General features: G+C 35.5%; 1 protein-coding gene and 1 non-coding gene across 2 annotated transcripts in view; one reads left to right on the forward strand and one right to left on the reverse strand.

Moving 5' to 3' along the window:
- Positions 1 to 20155, forward strand: part of LINGO2 (leucine rich repeat and Ig domain containing 2) — a 1241515-nt gene that overhangs the window by 117950 nt on the left and 1103410 nt on the right. The gene's annotated exons all lie outside the window — the stretch shown is intronic.
- LOC114237024 (U6 spliceosomal RNA) lies at positions 18121 to 18225 on the reverse strand. The gene has a single exon (XR_003622828.1). It is a non-coding gene; the product is annotated as a U6 spliceosomal RNA (small nuclear RNA).

Here is a 20155-nt window from a genome sequence, read left to right on the forward strand (position 1 = left end):
TGACAGATGCTAGCTTGGGGGTACATTAGACAGATATGAGAGCAGAATACCTCTGTGCATCAATCACAGTGCCTGACACATTAAAAGTATATATATATATGTATATAATAAACACAGAAGACTTCCCCATAGTTACACATTCTTTACATCTATCTTAATATGTAATTAAGTTATAACAATTTATTCTTGGAGAATAAGAATTAACAATAATGGATATTGTTACTTTGTTTTAGTATGAAGAACATTAAAATTATATGAATCATTCAACATTTATTCAACATGTATTTATTGAGCACCTAGTATATGCCAGAAACTGATTTAGGCATGGGGATACAGCAATCAACAAAACAGAAGATCCTGTTTTCTCACCAACCTTCCATATCGTTCCATGTACTGTAGGAATCATTGCATAGTGATTGGCTTTCATAAAACTAGGTTGCATATGAAACACCATATAAGACCAAGCAGATTTAAAATAAAACTGTCATTCACCCACAAACTCATCAAAAAAATATTTACTGAATTCTAATTTTGTACCAAACATTATGGCTAAAATCTAGAAAACTAGAACAAGAAATAAAGGATAAAGAGAATGAGAGTATAGAGACTTTGAAGTTTATTTGGTTGAAGTAATTTTTTAAAATATTCTATCATATTAAAATTGATCTTTGTAAGTATTGTTTCTTTTCTCTGCCTCTTAGTTTTCATCAGTATTTATGTGCAGATATGTAAGCAGTTTGGGAGAATGTTAAAAATAATAATAGTATTACTGCTTTATAGCTGTTGGAATTACTGTGATACGTTTGAAAGGCTATGCTCATTTACTTGACAAGAGTATATTATTGTTCAACCAAAACTACTGTGCTCTGTTCTAAGAGAGATATTAGTATATATATTAGTAAATATAAATAGAACAGACTGTAGTGTAATCATTGTGAGTTTAATGCTGTTTTATGCCTATAGCCAAAATCCTACTGATTTTAATTGCTTTATGAAAACTTTGTATTTTTAGTCTACTCCAAAAAATGAAGGGGTGAAAGTTTGGGTGACATGTCAGTTTACCTCCAATAAAGATGTCTAAGCCCTGGATCTATTTCCTTACAATGTGATAATCATCATACACAGAGCAGAAGGCATTTTAGCAGAATTATTTGCCATCAAATCAGCAGCACATATTTCATAATTTAAGTCAGCTGAGTTTAGCTGAAAGACATGTCAATAGAGTTGATAGAAGTACTTTAGTTGCATTTTAGCTATATGAAAAATTCTTTCAGCATTCCATGAGTTTTTTTTCTATATTGTCAGCATTGCAGATTCTGATACAACTCTCCAAATAAACACATTTACATCCATTTTAAATTGAAAGACTGTGAATCCGTAAAGAATATCTTTGAATCAGACTTGCATTTACATCTGTAGTATATTTGCCAAAGAAAAACAATAATCCTCATAGGTGTTGTCGTTGATCTTATTTTACCTAGCAAGATGCCAGATTATGTTTCCCATCACTTTTTCAGTTAGAAGGTGTTATAAAATAGCAGTGGGATCAAAATGATCATTGGACACCTGCTGTAGTAAGAAATCAAAATCTGTGTATCATTTGAACAAGAAGTGACAATGAGGTGAGATCTATGGTGTAAAAAAAAGGTCCTCTGGCTCATGAATGCCTCTGATAGTCATGACTTTACAGTACATTCAGAGTTACCTCTTTAGAGTAAGGCTGTGGTCACAGTTTGCATATATTCCCTGTTGGAGGAAGTGAGCAGTACTGGTTTTGCCAGAAGAGGATTGTATATTGGCTTGTAGACTGGAACCTTAGGGAACCAGGCCTAGATGATATAGGACATAGGAAGATGAAGGACTAAAAGCTGTTAGATGTGGTCAATGCTTTGTGATCTTGAAAGCAATATCACACTAATAAAGCTAATACATTATTTGACCTTACTATGAGATAACTTCTAAGGACTGTACAAACATTTTCTCATTGAATTCTCACAGCAGTCCTTTGAGATAGGCCACTCACTTGATGGATGAGGAAAAGAAGGTGCAAAAAGTAAAACTAAATGGGCGTATTAATGATATATTTAAAAGGGCTTTCATTCATTGAGCACTTAATATGTGTAAGCACATAACCTATCTCATTTAGCCTATATATTTAATTTTTAGGAGGTAGGTATTATTGTTATACCCATTTACAAATGAAGAAAATTTTTGTATTGAGAAGTCAGAGAACATTCCCAAGATCCCATAGCTAATGAATGCCAGAGCTCGGATATAAACCCAGACAAAAATGCCTTTTTCTTTAGTGAAATATAAGGGCTAATTTTCCTATTTCCAAAGCACCTTATCTGCCTAAACCCTATACTCTGCATTATAGAAACATGGATTTAAAACAGAAGATACTTGAGCAACTTATTGTCTAATTAGAGGCGGGACCAAAATATTCAAGATGAAGAGATGCAGTATCTTCAAAAGGATACCAGTGAGAGAGCTCCAGCCTGGGGAAACAGTGTGGTCTGGTCTTAGGGAAAGTACACTTGAACTTTAAAATATAATAGAGCTAAGTTTCCATTCCAGTTTCATTACTTCCTAATTATGCACTCATGGGAAAGTTATTTAGTCTCTTCTGAACTTCTGTGGTTAAGAAGTTAACCACATCACTGGGGAAGCCATGAAACTAGGCTTTAAGTCTATGTGATATAATAGAGATCATTGCTCTTGATCATTAAACTAACAACTTTCCCAAAGTAAACATCGAATGTAACTGGTAAATGTAGCAGTGGTATGTAAAATTTCTGAGACTAGATCTAACTTGTAGCTCCTACAGTGGACCCATATACCTTATCTGTGTCTTTGATTAGATACTTTTGTTTGGAAATGCATTAATTAATACTACAGGGAAGAAAAAATAGTGTATAAAAATTAAAACTCTTTACCCTTTTTATACTTTGAATTATTTATTTAACCTTCTGCTATTACTTTTCCAGAAGGGCATTGAATAATTATAGATTTTCTCCAGAAACATTCTTATAATTTTAACTTGCCCAGTCCCTTCATATTATTGAGAAGGGGACTGAGGGCCAGAGAGGTGAAGTCTTACCCAGGTCCAACTCACAATGCCAGAACTAGGATGAATACTCAGGTTTCCAGTGCTTTTTTGTCAGTCCCACACAATCTGCATTAGTTAAAACCCTGGGTGAGTTGTTGCCCGAGGACGGGGGGACGGTCCTTCATAAAGAATAATATATTTCCTAAAATAGTTCAATCCTATTAAAAATTTTAGGACTATATCTCATAGAATTTTCTAAGATGAGCAATTGAAGAGAAATATATATTCTACTCAATTAAGTCATCATTCTCAAGCAGTTATCTCCTGTGTTTCTTACTGGAGTTCCTCACATCTGTACTATAAGAGGCATATTAACAGATATGTTCTCTGACCTGTAAAAGTTCAGAGCCTGATGGGTCCTAAATTGTCCTGTTTTTGACTACTTTAATGTTTTGCCTTACACATTCTTTTGTTGTTATTCCATTGGTCCAATTAGACAGCAAGGAGGTGAGATGAAATGGGCCTACCATCCTCTCACCTCTTTCACTGTTCTCTCATGTCCTCCAGAAAAACAAACATGTGCCACTATTTTTTTTTTTAATTTTTTATTTAATATTTATTTATTTATTTTTATTTGGTTGTGTCAGGTCTTACTTGTGGCTTTCTGGCTCCTTAGTTGCCACATGTGAGCTCCTTAATTGTGGCTCACCTGCTCCTTAGTTGTGGCATGCAAACTCTTAGTTGCAGCATGCATGTGGGATCTAGTTCCCTGACCAGGGATCGAACCCGGGCCCCCTGCATTGGGAGCGTGGAGCCTTAACCACTGCGCCACCAGGGAAGTCCCATGTGCCACTATTGATTCAGGATCACATATACGCTTGGCTGTGGTAAGCCCAAAGTTGTAACTGCAGAAGTTGGAACTACTTACAGGAATATGTAGTGTGGAGGCTAAGAGCTCAAGTCATGACCTTAGAACTGGATCTGAATCTTGGCTGAGTCATTTAACAGCTATGTGTTAATCGGGCAGGTTACTCAACCTCTGAGTCTCAATTTCTTTGTCAATAAATTGAGGATAAACATTTATGTAATAGTACTTATACCATATTTATCTCATAAGCTTAAGTGGGAGATCATGTATGTAAAGTGCTTGGAACATAGTAAGTGCTAGATTGATGTTAGCTATAATTATTAATGTCACAGTAATATTTAGCTTCACAAAGCTTCCAAGAATGAAATCATATCTTTTAGCTGTTCCTTGATGTTACCCTTCATTCAGGCAAAAACTGTTAGAAGTTCTGCTTCTATTCATTCATTCATTCATTCATTCATTCATGTGGACCCCGAAATTTAGATATTGTACCTCTATGGTCTTTGGTCTTTGGTTTCTTCTTTAAAAAATGTTAAAGGAGGGTGATATACATTTTAAACAATTATTGTGAGGAATAAAGGAGTTTGTGTCTTAGCTTCGGCCCTGATATATAGTAAGCAATCAGTTGATGGTAGCTGCTATTATTTTTCATCATTAGTTCTATGTTTCTCAAGACAGCAGATATCTGAATATCTCCAATGGTTTAATTTATGCTTTCCTACCTGTCATAGGACACTTGGTTGCTTCCTGTTGAGCTATTTAATAAGATGGCGACTTTCTACAACTGAGAGACTACAGTATAAGATGAATTTTTTGAAAATCAGTGAACCAAGCTGCCAAATTTTGAATCCTTCAAGTATGATAATGATGAAATAGATTAATTAAGAACCAATTCCCACATTCAATTGAAATGTTATCACAATACATTTTGTGTGGAAAAGAATGTGTCTGTGACCTAGGTTTAAAAATAATTTGGTGAGTGAGTTGCTAATTGAACAGTAAAAAATAAAACGAATTACAACAACACCTATGTTGAACTTTCCGTCAAGTTCTTTCTATTGAATTATTGCATTCTCTCATTCACTCATTAAATCATTTAACTGCATACATTGAGTGCCTCTTGTGTGGCAGGTACTCTGGAGTTCTGGGCATCTGGTAGTTCTCCAGGAGCCTACAATTTAGTGTAGGAGAATCAGACATTAGTGTAGGAGAATCAGACATTAATGAAATAATCACATAAATGCTAACTTTTAATTTTGGCAGGTGTTACAAAAGAGATGTGCTCTTACAAGTAGAATTTGACATAGTCAAGAAGGTCAGAATTTGACATAGTCAAGAAGGTTTGATCTGAGATCTAAAAGACTTTATATGGGGCTCAGGATCAGATTCTGTATCAATTCATTAGATGTCACAGATCTTTAGTGCAATCTCATTATCCTAAGTGATTGGTTTGAGCAGACAGTGAAGAGAAAACCTATCCTAATGATCTGATTGTATTTTATACTACTTCTAACCTCTAAAATGGAAAACAGCAGAGGTAGGAGGTTAAAATAGTGTAAAATACAATCAAATCATTGAAATAGGTTTTCCCTTCACTCTGCTCAAAACAGTCACTTAGGATAGTCAAATGTCTTTCTGGGAACACAAAGCTAAAGTGTTCTTGCTCTTCCTTGATTAACAGATGGCCACAGCACTTCCTTGTCTAATTTTTTCCAATGAAAATAGATAAGGATTAGAATGCTAATCACTTTGCATTTTCTTTTAAAATCCCAACCACTCTATAGTTGAATAATCCAGATTTTATTTTTGAAACATAACTTTAGCATGAGTTGAATCATCTATTTTTTTCTCCCAGAAATACATTTCAAGAAGCAAGAGTTCATATTTAATTATAATTAATTACTTAATTATACAGTTACATTACAGTAGAGGGTTTAAATCAAACTTCTGAATTTTTTTTCCTACTTGAATTCTACCAAAGAGTAAGGAAGACATTCCCAGAGAAAAGATTGTGCCCCAGGTAGTTGGTGCCGTTCTTAGAGACTAAAATGAAGCACCAAGGTACCAGGCAGAAGGCTTATCATAATACGTGCTATGGGGCTTCTTAAGATGAGTTAATATAACTAAGAAATCTCCTGGAGCCAGTAGCCTATAGGTGTCTGAAGGCAGATGACAGTGTGGGATGAGAAAGGCAGGATCTTGCTAATCCTATGATTGTAGTCCTGGAAGGTGATGGAAGTGACATTTACAGGTGGATTTCACCAGTGTATCATTTATACCTGGATGCATATATAGCATCTGGTGGAATCCCATAATTCAAAACACAACCCCTGGTTCAAATAAGGCATTTCTTTGCAGTGTAAACTTTTGAGTCCATAAAGCTGGGTTTCCATCTCAGCTATGGCAGTTTAAAGCTGCATGGCTTTGGGCAGATTATTTAACCTATCAGAATTTCTTAGTTATTCTACCGTAAATGGTGAGTCCTCATACATATCTCACACAATTGTTGTGAGAAGAAAATGTTCTGATGTTTGTAAGATGTTTACTACAATGCCTGGTACATAGAAAGAACTGGCTGTTTTTATTTCTCATTATTAACAATATAGTTATTACTCATAACATAACATAGTTGAAATATTTGCTCAGCACATGCTTGTTCTTTTTTCTTCATCATCTATTATTCTGAATTATATTTTTCATATTTTCTACAGTACAGGGATTCTTTGATAATGGACCCACATGTCCTTATATTTGGAGAGGCATAATTTGCTTATCTGCCAATGCTTGTATGTTCTGAACACGATCTGTAGGCAGTGGAGCTCTTCAGCTGAGGATTTCTATCTAAACAAGTTTATGTGTGATCAGTATTTTGGTAACATTTTCCATAGGCTTCTCTGTCTGAGAATAGAACACATACCTTTTTGCCAATTTTAGGTAAACTAGTACGTAAAGGTAGAAAATCTATCAGTTTCATGATACCATGATATCTGAAATTGTGGATATTTCAGATATAAATATTGCAATCTCTGTAATTATCTATATTTAATAGGAATCACTATGATAACTATTTTATAGGGAAGCTATATTCCTTTTAGTAGGTATTTTCCTCTTTGAACTACGAGTTCTCATTGCTTCTCTTTTGTTTATGCATATTACATGATTGATTCATGGCAGAACAAGCTAAAGATACACTTTTTACCTTTCTCCATTTGTCCTTGGCTCCATTTTCAACATACCAAGAACAGGAAGGAGGGACAAAAGGCAAAGAAGAATTTTTGTGATGATTGTTTTCAAATTCATGCACAGAACACATCTATCATAGCATGTTTATCTTGTCAAAACAAATGATCCTCTGTCTATACCCAAATTAGGAAGGAGGTAAAATAATTCAGTAGTTTAGTGGTTGGACTCTGGAGTCATATTTGAATTGAACCCTGGCTCTATAACTGTGTAGCTGTTTAACAAGATCATCTGTAAAATGGGGCTTTTAGTGTAGTACTAAATGTAGTACATTGAATCATTATTCAATGAAATAGTAACTATAAAGCACTTAGTACAGCTTCCTAAGCCCTCTAATAATAATTCAAAAGGTTCAGCCTGGGACCTAGGAATTTGCACATCTTTATAGCTATCACAGGGAATTCTGACTTAGATGGTCAATGGAGCAATCTTCAAGATAATGTGACAAATTGCTCTTTGTCAGTCTGGATCACAGAAGCCATATGTCTGTTTTGATCTCTCTGACTTGATAACTTTCAAAGTAAAAGATTGCTATAAATTTAATGAAAGGTTAATTGCAATTTTGACTTGACAAGCAGCCTAATTGGAACATATGTGTACATATATCCAAATGAACAGGAATGAATCAAATTCTGAGAATGAGAACTGATGCTTAGAATGTTGTGACAAATGATGTGTTTTTATTCAGTGAACAATTTTGAGGCTGATTCATAACAATGTCCTTGACAGTTATGTAGTCCAAGTCGATGCATAGAGAAATTTCTTACGAATGAATTGGTACTTCTAGACTTTCCCTGGCCTGATTAAGAGATTTCATTTTCTAATTTACAAACATGAAACATAAGATTTTTATTACCATTGTGGTTAGTCATGCTACTCCAAATGCTAATCTTCATTTCCTAAACAGGTTATTAAAGTGAAAAACCAGTCCTTCAGATTTTCATTTGGTGTCTTTAATTTCAGTCCCTTCCCTCTAACTAAATAGAAACCACTCTGCTTAGAGAATACTTATTCTATCCCTCCTCCCTCATGGTTTTTCTCTTAGTTTTCCTTCTAACTGCAACTCTTTTTCCAATCTTTATTTTTTCTTCAGTTTCTTAATGTTGTTAGGGAAGACTAAAGGATTCCGCAAGTGTGATTCCTCTGTCCCATGCAAACTCAGTCCTCTCCTATGAAAAATGATGATTGAGATTTTCAAATTTTAGATGGGTTTCCAACATGGTATTTGCCTTAACTCTTAGTTCCCATTCTTTGAGAATTGATAGTTGCTGCTTGTCTTCAGTTGCCTACTTTTCCCTTCAGGCTTCATATTTATTTCTATGTTAACACTGGTTTTTAGAAAACCAGTGTGCCTATGACGGGTTAATGTTTCCCCAGTTTTTTGTTTTTGATGGCATATCAGCACATGAGTTTTTATTTCCTTTTATAAGCACTGCTCAGGAAGGACCATGAAAAAAATTTCCATAATCTTTCATTTTAATTTATATTCATTTTCATTTTTTTACTTCAGTTTTTCATTTTTGCTAAGGTGTAACTAAAATTGTAATATCTTTCAATTTTGATTTGTTTTATAGTTAAGTTCAAAAGATATTTATTGTTTTTTTAATTTAGTTGAACAAGCATTAAATATTTGTTAAATGTTTAATGAATTAGTTATGTAGATAATAATGTTTCCACAAATACCTTCCTTGATCTACTACAGTATATTTTAGGTTGTATCAGATCTCATTTTTCTGTGTTGTACTGACATAAATAACTATAAACTCAGGGTATATTCTGATCAAGTAGTACCTTGCAAGTCATAAAGTATTTTTTTAAAAAATCTCTTGAGCATAGATTTCAAGGAGGGTGTATTTGTTTCTTTCCATTAGTTTGCAGTTTTAAGATTTCTATGTTTTTCTTTAAATATAGCTTAATCATTCAGAATCAGCGCAACTCTAAAACCATCTCCTTTTTTTCCTTTTTATGATAGTTATTTAACCCAAATAGTATCAGCGTATATATACTGCATATTTGATACTTATTGACAAAACAATTAGGTAAAACTATTTGAAACCCTTTTCTTGGTCTTTTGCCATATTTTCATGTTTCAAAGTAGAGCATGACAGTAAATATATTGAATGTGCTACCACCAGACATTGACAGCGTGAATCAGTATGATGAGAGTGGCAGTGCGGTCTACAGTAGTAGTTAATAACTTAGACTATCAAGTCTCATATTTACTTCCTTCCCTCTCTTTTTAAAAAAAAATTTACTGAATTGATACTGCCATTGCTTACTTCTTCCCTTCCTTCAACAACTATTTATTTGACACTTATTATATGTAAGAATTGTTTTTAGGCCTTAGAGTTTCAGCAATAAATAAGACAGAGGAGATCCCAGCTTTCAACAATCTTACATTCCTCCAGTTATTACCAGTAACTTGTCAGATATAGCATAATATAAGCAATTGTTGAATATAAGCAATATTTGATATATTAAAAATTGGAAATTGAAATTTAAAAAAAAATTAATCAAACACTAAGTACCAGGCAATATTTTGAACACTTTACAAATATTGCCTACTATTATTTTCATTCTGCTCATAAGGAAACCAAGGCACAGCAAGATTAAGTAACCTGTCAAAGATTACACAGTACTGGCTGAGTCAAGACTGAAACCAATGCAGAGTCAATACTCTTAACTACTCTGCTAGGCGGTAGAATTCCAGCTCTGCTCATTACATGGTGTGACCACCAGGGCAAATTTCTGAATATTTCTGGGCCTCAGTTTTATCATTTGTATAATGGGGACAAAAATAATACCAACCTCATTACAATGTTGTTTTGAGATTAGAATGTACCTTATCTAGTGCCTCCAAGGCACACAGTCTCTTTTAAGAAATACTGTTTAAAGTTGATGTGACATGGAGGACAGTTATTACTACCACTGCCTCAATCAGACTTTCGTATGAGAGGTTGTCTTCTTTTTTTTTTTTTTTTTTTAATTTTTTATTTTATTATTTATTTATTATTTTTATTTTTGGCTGTGTTGGGTCTTCGTTTCTGTGTGAGGGCTTTCTCCAGTTGCGGCAAGTGGGGGCCACTCTTCATCGCGGTGCGCGGGCCTCTCACTATCGCGGCCTCTCTTGTTGTGGAGCACAGGCTCCAGACGCTCAGGCTCAGTAGTTGTGGCTCATGGGCCCAGCCGCTCCGCGGCATGTGGGATCTTCCCAGACCAGGGCTCGAACCCGTGTCCCCTGCATTGGCAGGCAGATTCTCAACCACTGCGCCACCAGGGAAGCCCGAGGTTGTCTTCTTGACTGACATTGTAGTGCCTTTCTTGTTCCCTTTTTTTTTCTGGGAATCCTCTTCATTGCTGTTTATGACCCTGTCTCTTCCAAGGCTACAACTCAAGTGCCCCTTGTCCTACTTGAAACATCAGGACTTTAAATTTACTTCTTTGCTAATTCTTCTTAATTAAGAGGTCATTTTGCCCATGTGGCTGATATTTAATTGCATTGGAAATAAAGGACTAGAAACAAGGGTGTGAATAGGATGCATCTTTTTGTGGATTTAAGCCTTTAAAGAGACAGAATTCCAAATAAAAGGGGGGGTATGGGGGAAATTTGAGTAGGGATCTTAAAAGTTTCTAACGTAGTTATGACATTATTCCAAAGGGGCACTCCTCTCACCCCAGTATATCCCTCGGTGTCTTGGATATATTTTGGCAAATTAGAACTTTCTTCATGTAAGAATGGAAAAGGAGCGTTTATAAAATTAAATATTCTGGCAGGTAAATCTGAGGTATTATTTATTATTCTATCTAAGAAGACAATTACAGTTGTTTGACAAATCATTTTGAGCAATCTAATTCAGAATTTGTCTGCATTCTTTTGATTTTATTTTGTTTTTTTACTAATACCATTAAAGTTGAATATAAGGAATGAATAGCCTGAATTCTGAAATTGCCTTTTCAGAATTAAGCAATCTTAAGTCACGATTATGAATACTGTTTTAAATTAAGAACACATTTTCCAAAAATGAAGATACAGTTCCAGGTATCTTGGGCTAATCAGAAGAAGCATTTCGAATCATGAATTTTTATGAGTATCACAATGCAGGTTGAAAGTGATAAAAAAATCGAGAGCATGTTTAATTGCATATGTGTTTAATGGAAAACAAATACACAAAATGATAAAATCTGATACATGTGACCCTCACTTACACTTCTAATTGTAAATCTATGGAAATGTCTTCCTTGTTATGCCTTCCCAGGCTTTCCATGAGGTTTTCTGGAATATTGATGATGAGATGCATTCTATATTATTCAATATAACAAAATAAAATTTTGATATTAAATGAATAAATGAATTGAAAAAGGGAACCAGAGGAAGGATGCATCGAAATTAATGTCACTAAGGTACTTTCTAAGAGTTAGTATGAATTTGGTGCATTTTAAATAAAATACATTTTTATTTAAAGGTGCATATATTTTAAGTATGAGCTCCCACCTTCTATCAACAGATAAGAATATCAATAAATGATTTGATAGTACTTAATCTGTTGCCCCGTTGTTGATTGACTGCATTCGATTTACATATTGATTAATTTGTGTAGATTTATCAAATAAGATTCTTCTTTAAGACTGCCAGTTTTTTCCCCATATTTATTGCGTGCGTCTTTGGTTCTACAAAGTAAGTGTACTTGCATCAGTTGATTAATAGTAACTTGAACGTCTGTCTTCTAGGTTTTTTTAAGAACAAAAAATCAAGGATTTAATTTTAAAGATAAATTGTTGCAACAGTCCAAAATATAAATTATAATCATCGTAGTATTTGGGTATTTTTCTGAATAGTTTTCATAGTTTCAGGCCTTTTCAGTACCAAACATAGACTATTCAAATTTAAGATAATGGAACCTCAGAGAGTCGCAATGGTTGAGGCACTGCAATATTAAACTTGTAAAACAGTTGCATTTGGTGTACCAGGAAAAAACTCAGACTAATAGATTTCAGAAAGCTTCTCTATAGCAAAGATTGGAGGCATTAAGATTGGCCACAAGTTATTTTTCTCTATATTCTCATTTTAGACCAAGGGTTGACAGACATTTTCTTCACAGGACAAGACAGTAAATATTTTAGGGTATGTTGGACGTTTAATCACTGTTGTAACTACCAAACTCTACCACTGTAGCTTGAAAGCAGCCATAGAAAAAGCATAAATGAAGAGCGTGGCCGTGTTCCAATACAGCTTCATTTATCGACACTTAAATTTAAATTTCATCTAACTTCCATGTGTCACAAATATTATTCTTTAATTTTTTTCTACTATTTAAAATTGTAAAATTATTTTTAGCTCTTAGTACAAAAACAGATTGAATTAGTCCTGTGATCTTAGTTTACCTTCCCCTGCCTTACACTAAGAGCTCCTCAAAGGCAGTGAAAGGTATCTTGTTTACCTTGATATCCCCCAATACCGAGCATGTAATAGATACTCAGAAAATGTATGGGAAATAACTACTCTGAATGATGCCTTTAATTATAAATTTAATATTGATTTGTTTCTAATGTTGATTTTAGCTTAGCAAATGAAACTTCTTTTCTGTGTTTATGTATGTATATGCATATTTATATATATATGTTATATGTATATATATTTATGTATATATGTTATCTGTATATATGTATATATGTTATATGTATATATATTTATATATCCTTTCCTTAATTTCATGTATATTTATATTAAAATAGTTTCATTGAAGTATAATTTTATATGATAGAAAGAACTGACCTATCTTAAGTGTATAATCCAGTGCTTTTAGTAAATTTACTGAGTTGGGCAGCCATCACAATAATCTAGTTTTTGAACATATCTATCATCCCCATCATCCCAAAAAGATCCCATGTGACCATTTGCTGTCAATAGCGGTTTATATATATTACAAAAATGGATTAACATAATATTCTATTCTATTACATGCATCAAAAAATCAGAAGACAAATTTAGCCTTATGAAGATATGTCAAAGCTTATGCTCTTGACACTTTTTAATTATTAACTCATGTAGTCCTCATCCAACCTATTGTGGTCATTTATATTATTATCTACATTTTTTTTAACATCTTTAACAGAGTATAATTGCTTTACAATGATGTGTTAGTTTCTGCTGCATAACAAAGTGAATCAGCTGTACATAAACATATATCCCCATATCTCTTCCCTCTTGCATCTCTCTCCCACCCTCCCTATCCCACCCCTCGAGGTGGACACAAAGCACGGAGCTGATCTCCCTGTGCTATGCGGCTGCTTCCCACTAGCTATTTTACATTTGGTAGTGTATATTTATATACACGCCACTCTCTCACTTCGTCCCAGCTTACCCTTCCCCCTCCCTGTGTCCTCAGTTCATTCTCTACATCTGTGTCTTTATTCCTGTCCTGCCTCTAGGTTCTTCAGAACCTTTATTTATTTATTTATTTTTAGATTCCTTATACATGTGTTAGCATATGGTATTTGTTTTTCTCTTTCTGACTTACTTCACTCTGTATGACAGACTCTAGGTCCATCAACCTCACCACAAACAACTCAGTTTCGTTTCTTTTTATGGCTGAGTAATATTCCATTGTATATATGTGCAACATCTTTATCCATTCATCTGACGATGGACACTTAGGTTGCTTCCATGTCCTGGCTATTGTAAATAGAGCTGCGATGAACATTGTGGTACATGACTCTTTTTGAATTATGGTTTTCTCAGTGTATACGCCCAGTAGTGGGATTGCTGGGTCGTATGGTAGTTCTATTTGTAGTTTTTTAAGGAACCTCCATACTGTTCTCCATAGTGGCTGTATCAATTTACATTCCCACCAACAGTGCAAGAGGGTTCCCTTTTCTCCACACCCTCTCCAGCATTTATTGTTTGTAGATTTTTTGATGATGGCCATTCTGACCGGTGTGAGATGATATCTCATTGTAGTTTTGATTTGCATTTCTCTAATGATTAGTGATGTGGAGCATCCTTTCATGTGTTTGTTGGCAATCTGTATATCTTCTTTGGAGAAATGTCTATTTAGGTCTTCTGCCCATTTTTGGATTGGGTTGATTGTTTTTTTTGATACTGAGCTGCATGAGCTGCTTGTAAATTTTGGAGATTAATCCTTTGTCAGTTGCTTCATTTGCAAGTATTTTCTCCCATTCTGAGGGCTGCCTTTTCCTCTTGTTTACGGTTTCCTATGCTGTGCAAAAACTTTTAAGTTTCATTAGGTCCCATTTGTATATTTTTGTTTTTATTTCCATTTCTCTAAGAGGTGGGTAAAAAAGGATCTTGCTGTGATTTATGTCATAGAGCGTTCTGCCTGTGTTTTCCTCTAAGAGTTTGATAGTGTCTGCCCTTACATTTAGGTCTTTAATCCATTTTGAGTTAATTTTTGTGTATGGTGTTAGGGAATATTCTAATTTCATTTTTTTACCTGTAGCTGTCCAGTTTTCCCAGCACCACTTATTGAAGAGGCTGTCTTTTCTCCGTTGTATTCTCTTGCCTCCTTTATCAAAGATAAGGTGACCATATGTTCATGGGTTTATCTCTGGGCTTTCTGTCCTGTTCCATTGATCTATATTTCTGTTTTTGTGCCAGTACCATATTGTCTTGATTACTGTAGCTTTGTAGTATAGTCTGAAGTCAGGGAGCCTTATTCTTCCAGCTCCATTTTTCTTTCTCAAGATTGCTTTGGCTGTTCGAGGTGTTTTGTGTTACCATACAAATTGTGAAATTTTTGTTCTAGTTCTGTGAAAAATGCATTGGGATTGCATTGAATCTGTACATTGCTTTGGGTAGTATAGTCATTTTCACAATATTGATTCTTCCAATCTAAGAACATGTTATATCTCTCCATCTGTTGGTATCATCTTTAATTTCTTTCATCAGTATCTTATAGTTTTCTGCATACAGGTCTTTTGTCTCCTAGGTAGGTTTATTCTTAGGTATTTTATTCTTTTTGTTGTAATGGTAAATGTGAGTGTTTCCTTAATTTCTCTTTCAGATTTTTCATCATTAGTGTATAAGAATGTAAGAGATTTCTGTGCATTAATTTTGTATCCTGCTCCTTTACCAAATTCATTGATTAGCTCTAGTAGTTTTCTGGTAGCCTCTTTAGGATTCTCTATGTATAATATCATGTCATCTGCAAACAGTGACAGTTTTACTTCTTCTTTTCTGATTTGGATTCCTTTTATTTCTTTTTCTTCTCTGATTGCTGTGGCTAAAACTTCCAAAACAATGTTGAGTAATAGTGGTAAGAGTGGGCAACCTTGTCTTGTTCCTGATCTTAGTGGAAATGCTTTCAGTTTTACACCATTGAGAACGATGTTGGCTGTGGGTTTGTCATATATGGCCTTGTTATGTTGAGGTAGGTTCCCTCTGTGCCTACTTTCTGGAGGGTATTTATCATCAATGGGTGTTGAGTTTTTTTGAAAGCTTTTTCCGCATTTGTTGAGATTATATGGTTTTTATTGTTCAGTTTGTTAATATGGTGTTTCACATTGATTGATTTGCGTATATTGAGGAATCCTTGCATTCCTGTGATAAACCCCACGTGATCATGGTGTATGATCGTTTTTATGTGCTGTTGGATTCTGTTTGCTAATATTTTGTTTAGGACTTTTGCATCTGTGTTCATCAGTGATATTGGCCTGTAGTTTTCTTTTTTGTGAAATCTTTGTCTGGTTTTGGTATCAGGGTGATGATGGCTTCATAGAATGAGTTTGGGAGTGTTCCTCCCTCTAGTATATTTTGAAGTGTTTGAGAAGGATAGGTGTTAGTGCTTCTCTAAATGTTTGATAGAATTCTCCTGTGAAGCCATGTGGTCCTGGGCTTTTGTTTGTTGGAAGATTTTTAATCACAGTCTCAATTTCAGTGCTTGTGATTGGTTTGTTTATATTTTCTCTTTCTTCCTGGTTCAGTCAGAAGGTTTTACTTTTCTAAGAATTTGTCCATTTCTTCCAGGTTTTCCATTTTATTTTCATATAGTTGCTTGTAGTAATCTCTCATGATCCTTTGTAGTTCTGCAGTGTCAGTTGTCACTTCCCCTTTTTCACTTCTAGTTCTGTTGATTTGAGTCTTTTCCCTTTTTTTCTTGATGAGTTTACAGTGTAATGGTTTATCAATTTTGTTTATCTTCTCAAAGAACCAGCTTTTAATTTTATTGATCTTTGCTATTATTTCCTTCATTTCTTTTTCATTTATTTCTGATCTGATTTTTATGATTACGTTCCTTCTGCTAACTTTGGGGTTTTTTGTTCTTCTTTCTCTAATTGCTTTAGCTGTAAGGTTAGGTTGTTTATTTGAGCTTTTTCTTGTTTCTTAATGTAGGATTGTATTGCTATAACCTTCCCTCTTAGAACTGCTTTTGCTGCATCCCATAGGTTTTGGGTCATCGTGTTTTCATTGTCATTTTTTTCTGATTTCCTCTTTGATTTTTTCAGTGATCTCTTGGTTATTTAGTAGTGTATTGTTTAGCCTCTATGTGTTTGTATATTTTACAGTTTTTTTTTTTCCTGTAATTGTTATCTAGTCTCATAGCTTTGTGGTCGGAAAAGATACTTGATACGATTTCAATTTTCTTAAATTTACCAAGGTTTGATTTGTGACCCAAGATATGGGGTCACAAATGGAGAACATTCTGGAGAATATTCCATGAGCACTTGAGGAGTAAGTTTTTTCTGTTGTTTTTGGATGGAATGTCCTATAAATATCAATTAATTCCATCTTGTTTAATGTGTCATTTAAAGCTTGTGTTTCCTTATATATTTTCATTTTGGATGATTTGTCCATTGGTGAAAGTGGGGTGTTAAAGTCCCCTGCTATGATTGCGTTACTGTCGATTTCCCCTTTTATGGCTGTTAGCATTTGCCTTATGTATTGAGGTGCTCCTATGTTGGGTGCATAAATATTTATGATTGTTATATCTTCTTCTTGATTTGATCCCTTGATCATTATGTAGTGTCCTTCTTTGTATTCAGTCTTTATTTTAAGGTCTATTTTGTCTGATATGAGAATTGCTACTCCAGCTTTCTTTCGATTTCCATTTGTATGGAATATCTTTTTCCATCCCCTCACTTTCAGTCTGTATGTGTCCCTAGGTCTGAAGTGGTTCTCTTGTAGACAGCATATATACAGGTCTTGTTTTTGTATCCATTCAGCCAGCCTGTGTCTTTTGGTTAGAGCATTTAATCCATTTACATTTAAGGTAATTATCGATATGTATGTTCCTATTACCGTTTTCTTAATTGTTTTGGATTTGTTATTGTAGGTCTTTCCCTTCTCTTGTGTTTCCTGCCTTGAAAAGTTCCTTTAGAAATTGTTGTAAAGCTGGTTTGGTGGTGCTGAATTCCCTTAGCTTTTGCTTCTCTGTAAAGGTTTTATTTTCTCCGTCAAATCTGAATGACATCCTTGCTAAGTAGAGTAATCTTGGTTGTAGGTTTTTCCCTTTCATCACTTTAAATATGTCCTGCTACTCCCTTCTGGCTTTTAGAGTTTCTGCTGAAAGTTCAGCTGTTAACCTTATTGGTATTCCCTTGTATGTTATTTGTTGTTTTTCCCTTGCTGCTTTTAATATTTTTTCTTTGTATTTAATTTTTGATAGTTTGATTAATATGTATCTTGGCGTGTTTCTCCTTCAGTTTATCTTGTATTGGACTCTCTGTGCTTCCTGGACTTTACTATTTTCTTTCCCATGTTAGGGAAGTTTTCAACTATATTCTCTTCAAATATTTTCTCAGTCCCTTTATTTTTCTCGTCTTCTGGGACCCCTATAATTTGAATGTTGGTGCGTTTAATGTTGTCCCAGAAGTCTCTGAGTCTGTCCTTAATTCTTTTAATTCTTTTTTCTTTATTCTGCTCTGTGGCAGTTATTTCCACTATTTTATCTTCCAGGTCACTTATCTGTTCTTCTGCCTCAGTTATTCTGCTGTTGATTCCTTCTAGACAAATATGGAATGCTTCACAAATTTGCGTGTCATCCTTGCACAGGGGCCATGCTTATCTCTATATCATTCCAATTTTTACTATATGTACTCCTGAAGCGAGCACTTAATCTACATTTTATTTATAAGGAACTGAAGTAACTTGCCCAAGTTTGCTTGATTGTAGAGTGACATCAGCTCAGGTCTTGAGTGGAGGCACAGAGCTTTAAACTGATGCAGTATGGCTCCAGGGTTCATGATGATAATCACTTTAAGAGTGTAGGATTTTAGAAGCCATTAATAATACTCAGAAGAATAATGAAGGGTCTTTCCTAAGAGGCAATTAGGAATTAACTTTTGACTTACCATTTTAGGAAAGCAATAATTTTCATCAAAACCATAGCTTCCAACCTCTTTAATCATATCTAAGTCAGAATCGTTAAGAACATAAATCAACTGATATTTTAGGTGTATAGTTTCAAGTAGTAAATAGCAGGCAATTATTCCGGTACTCAGGATATGTATCCCTTTAATATTTCTAGTATTATCCATTTCTCCAAAATATATCATTTAAAAAGAATTGTTAGAAAAATTATAAATAGGGAGAGATTTAAGATGGCAGAGTAAGAGGATATGGATCATGTCTCCCCCAACAAACACATCAGAAATAATGTACACGTGGAATAATTTTAACTAGCTTGAAATTGGTAGAAGGACTCCTGTACAACCAGGGCTTTAAGAAATATGCACACGTAATTTGGTAGGAAGGGAAGAGAAGTGATCAGTTTGGCACCTGTGCGTCTGGGAGGAGAAGGGGATGAAAAAGGAAAATTCACAGGCAGACATCCCCCTTTTGGGAGTGAGCAGTGAGAGCCACAGATTGGGTGCCCCTGTCCTGGGGTCTTATACGGGGGAAGACCTGACTGGTTGGAGGACTAACAGGAGGGCTGTGTGAAGTCTGGAATCTGATCACGAAAACCAGGCACGTGCTGATTTGCCTCCAAGTCAGGGTGGAGGGAGATCTGTTCTAGCAGCTGCCAGTTTCATGGGACCACCTCTCTGTGTGTCTCAGCATGAGCTGAGCAAACACTCCAGCCCTGCTCGCTCCACATCACAGCACAGCCCTGGAACCGAGGTGGCCATGACCATGGAGAAGACTCAACTGTGGGAGGAACTAAGAGTCAGCATGGTCCTGGGGAGGAGCCTGGGTGGATTGGCAGCAGCCATCATGGGCACTTGCTCAAGCAGAGCATCAGATTTCTTATGGTGGCTGCGCCACCACAGCTTACCCCCCGTTACACGCTGAGAGTCCACTTGGGTCCCGCCTGCCCTGTGGTGTGGCTTCCCAGCAGGGTAGTGGCGCCAGAGACTGGGGGCAGTGATCGCCTGTGGGGCAAAGGGGACTTGAACCCGAAAGTGTGTATGAATGGAACAAGGAATCAACTGGGGGTGCCTGCAATGGCAGCACATCAGAGACAGCTAAGACTTCTGTCTGCAGCTGACATGAGCCCAGAGCCCTCACAAGCCCCACTTGCTTCAGTACTCCCCCACTCTGGGGCAAAAGTATTGGTGCAGAGAGAGGGGGGAAAACACATACTTAAAGATAACAGAACCAGCTCAGGCCAGACCCCCAGGGCTTCCACTCTGGCAACTTGAGATCAGACCTTCCCCCCGATAGGATCGTGATGGCCACTGGGCAGAGGGGAAGCCCCACCTCACACTCATTCTAGCCTTAGACCTTCCATCTTCAGCCCCACCTCCATCAAGGTGATAGCTGCCAGCTCACCTTGAGGAAAGACATGACTTGTGTCCATGTCAGTTTCAGCTCTGCCACCAAAGGCACTGGACACATGCAGTCTGTATAGGGACACTTCCACATAATAACACCCGTTCAAGAACACAATAGGTAACTGTTTCACATAAATTCATAGAGGCAGAGAAGGTTAAGTAAAATGATTACACAGGAACTACTCTCAATTGAAAGAGCAAGAGAAAACCCCTGAAAAAGCAATTAAACAGAAATAAGCAATTTATGAGATAAAGTACTCAAAGAAGTA

This window comes from Balaenoptera acutorostrata, chromosome 6 (assembly GCF_949987535.1).
Source record: "Balaenoptera acutorostrata chromosome 6, mBalAcu1.1, whole genome shotgun sequence".
NCBI classification, from domain to species: Eukaryota; Metazoa; Chordata; class Mammalia; order Artiodactyla; family Balaenopteridae; genus Balaenoptera; species Balaenoptera acutorostrata.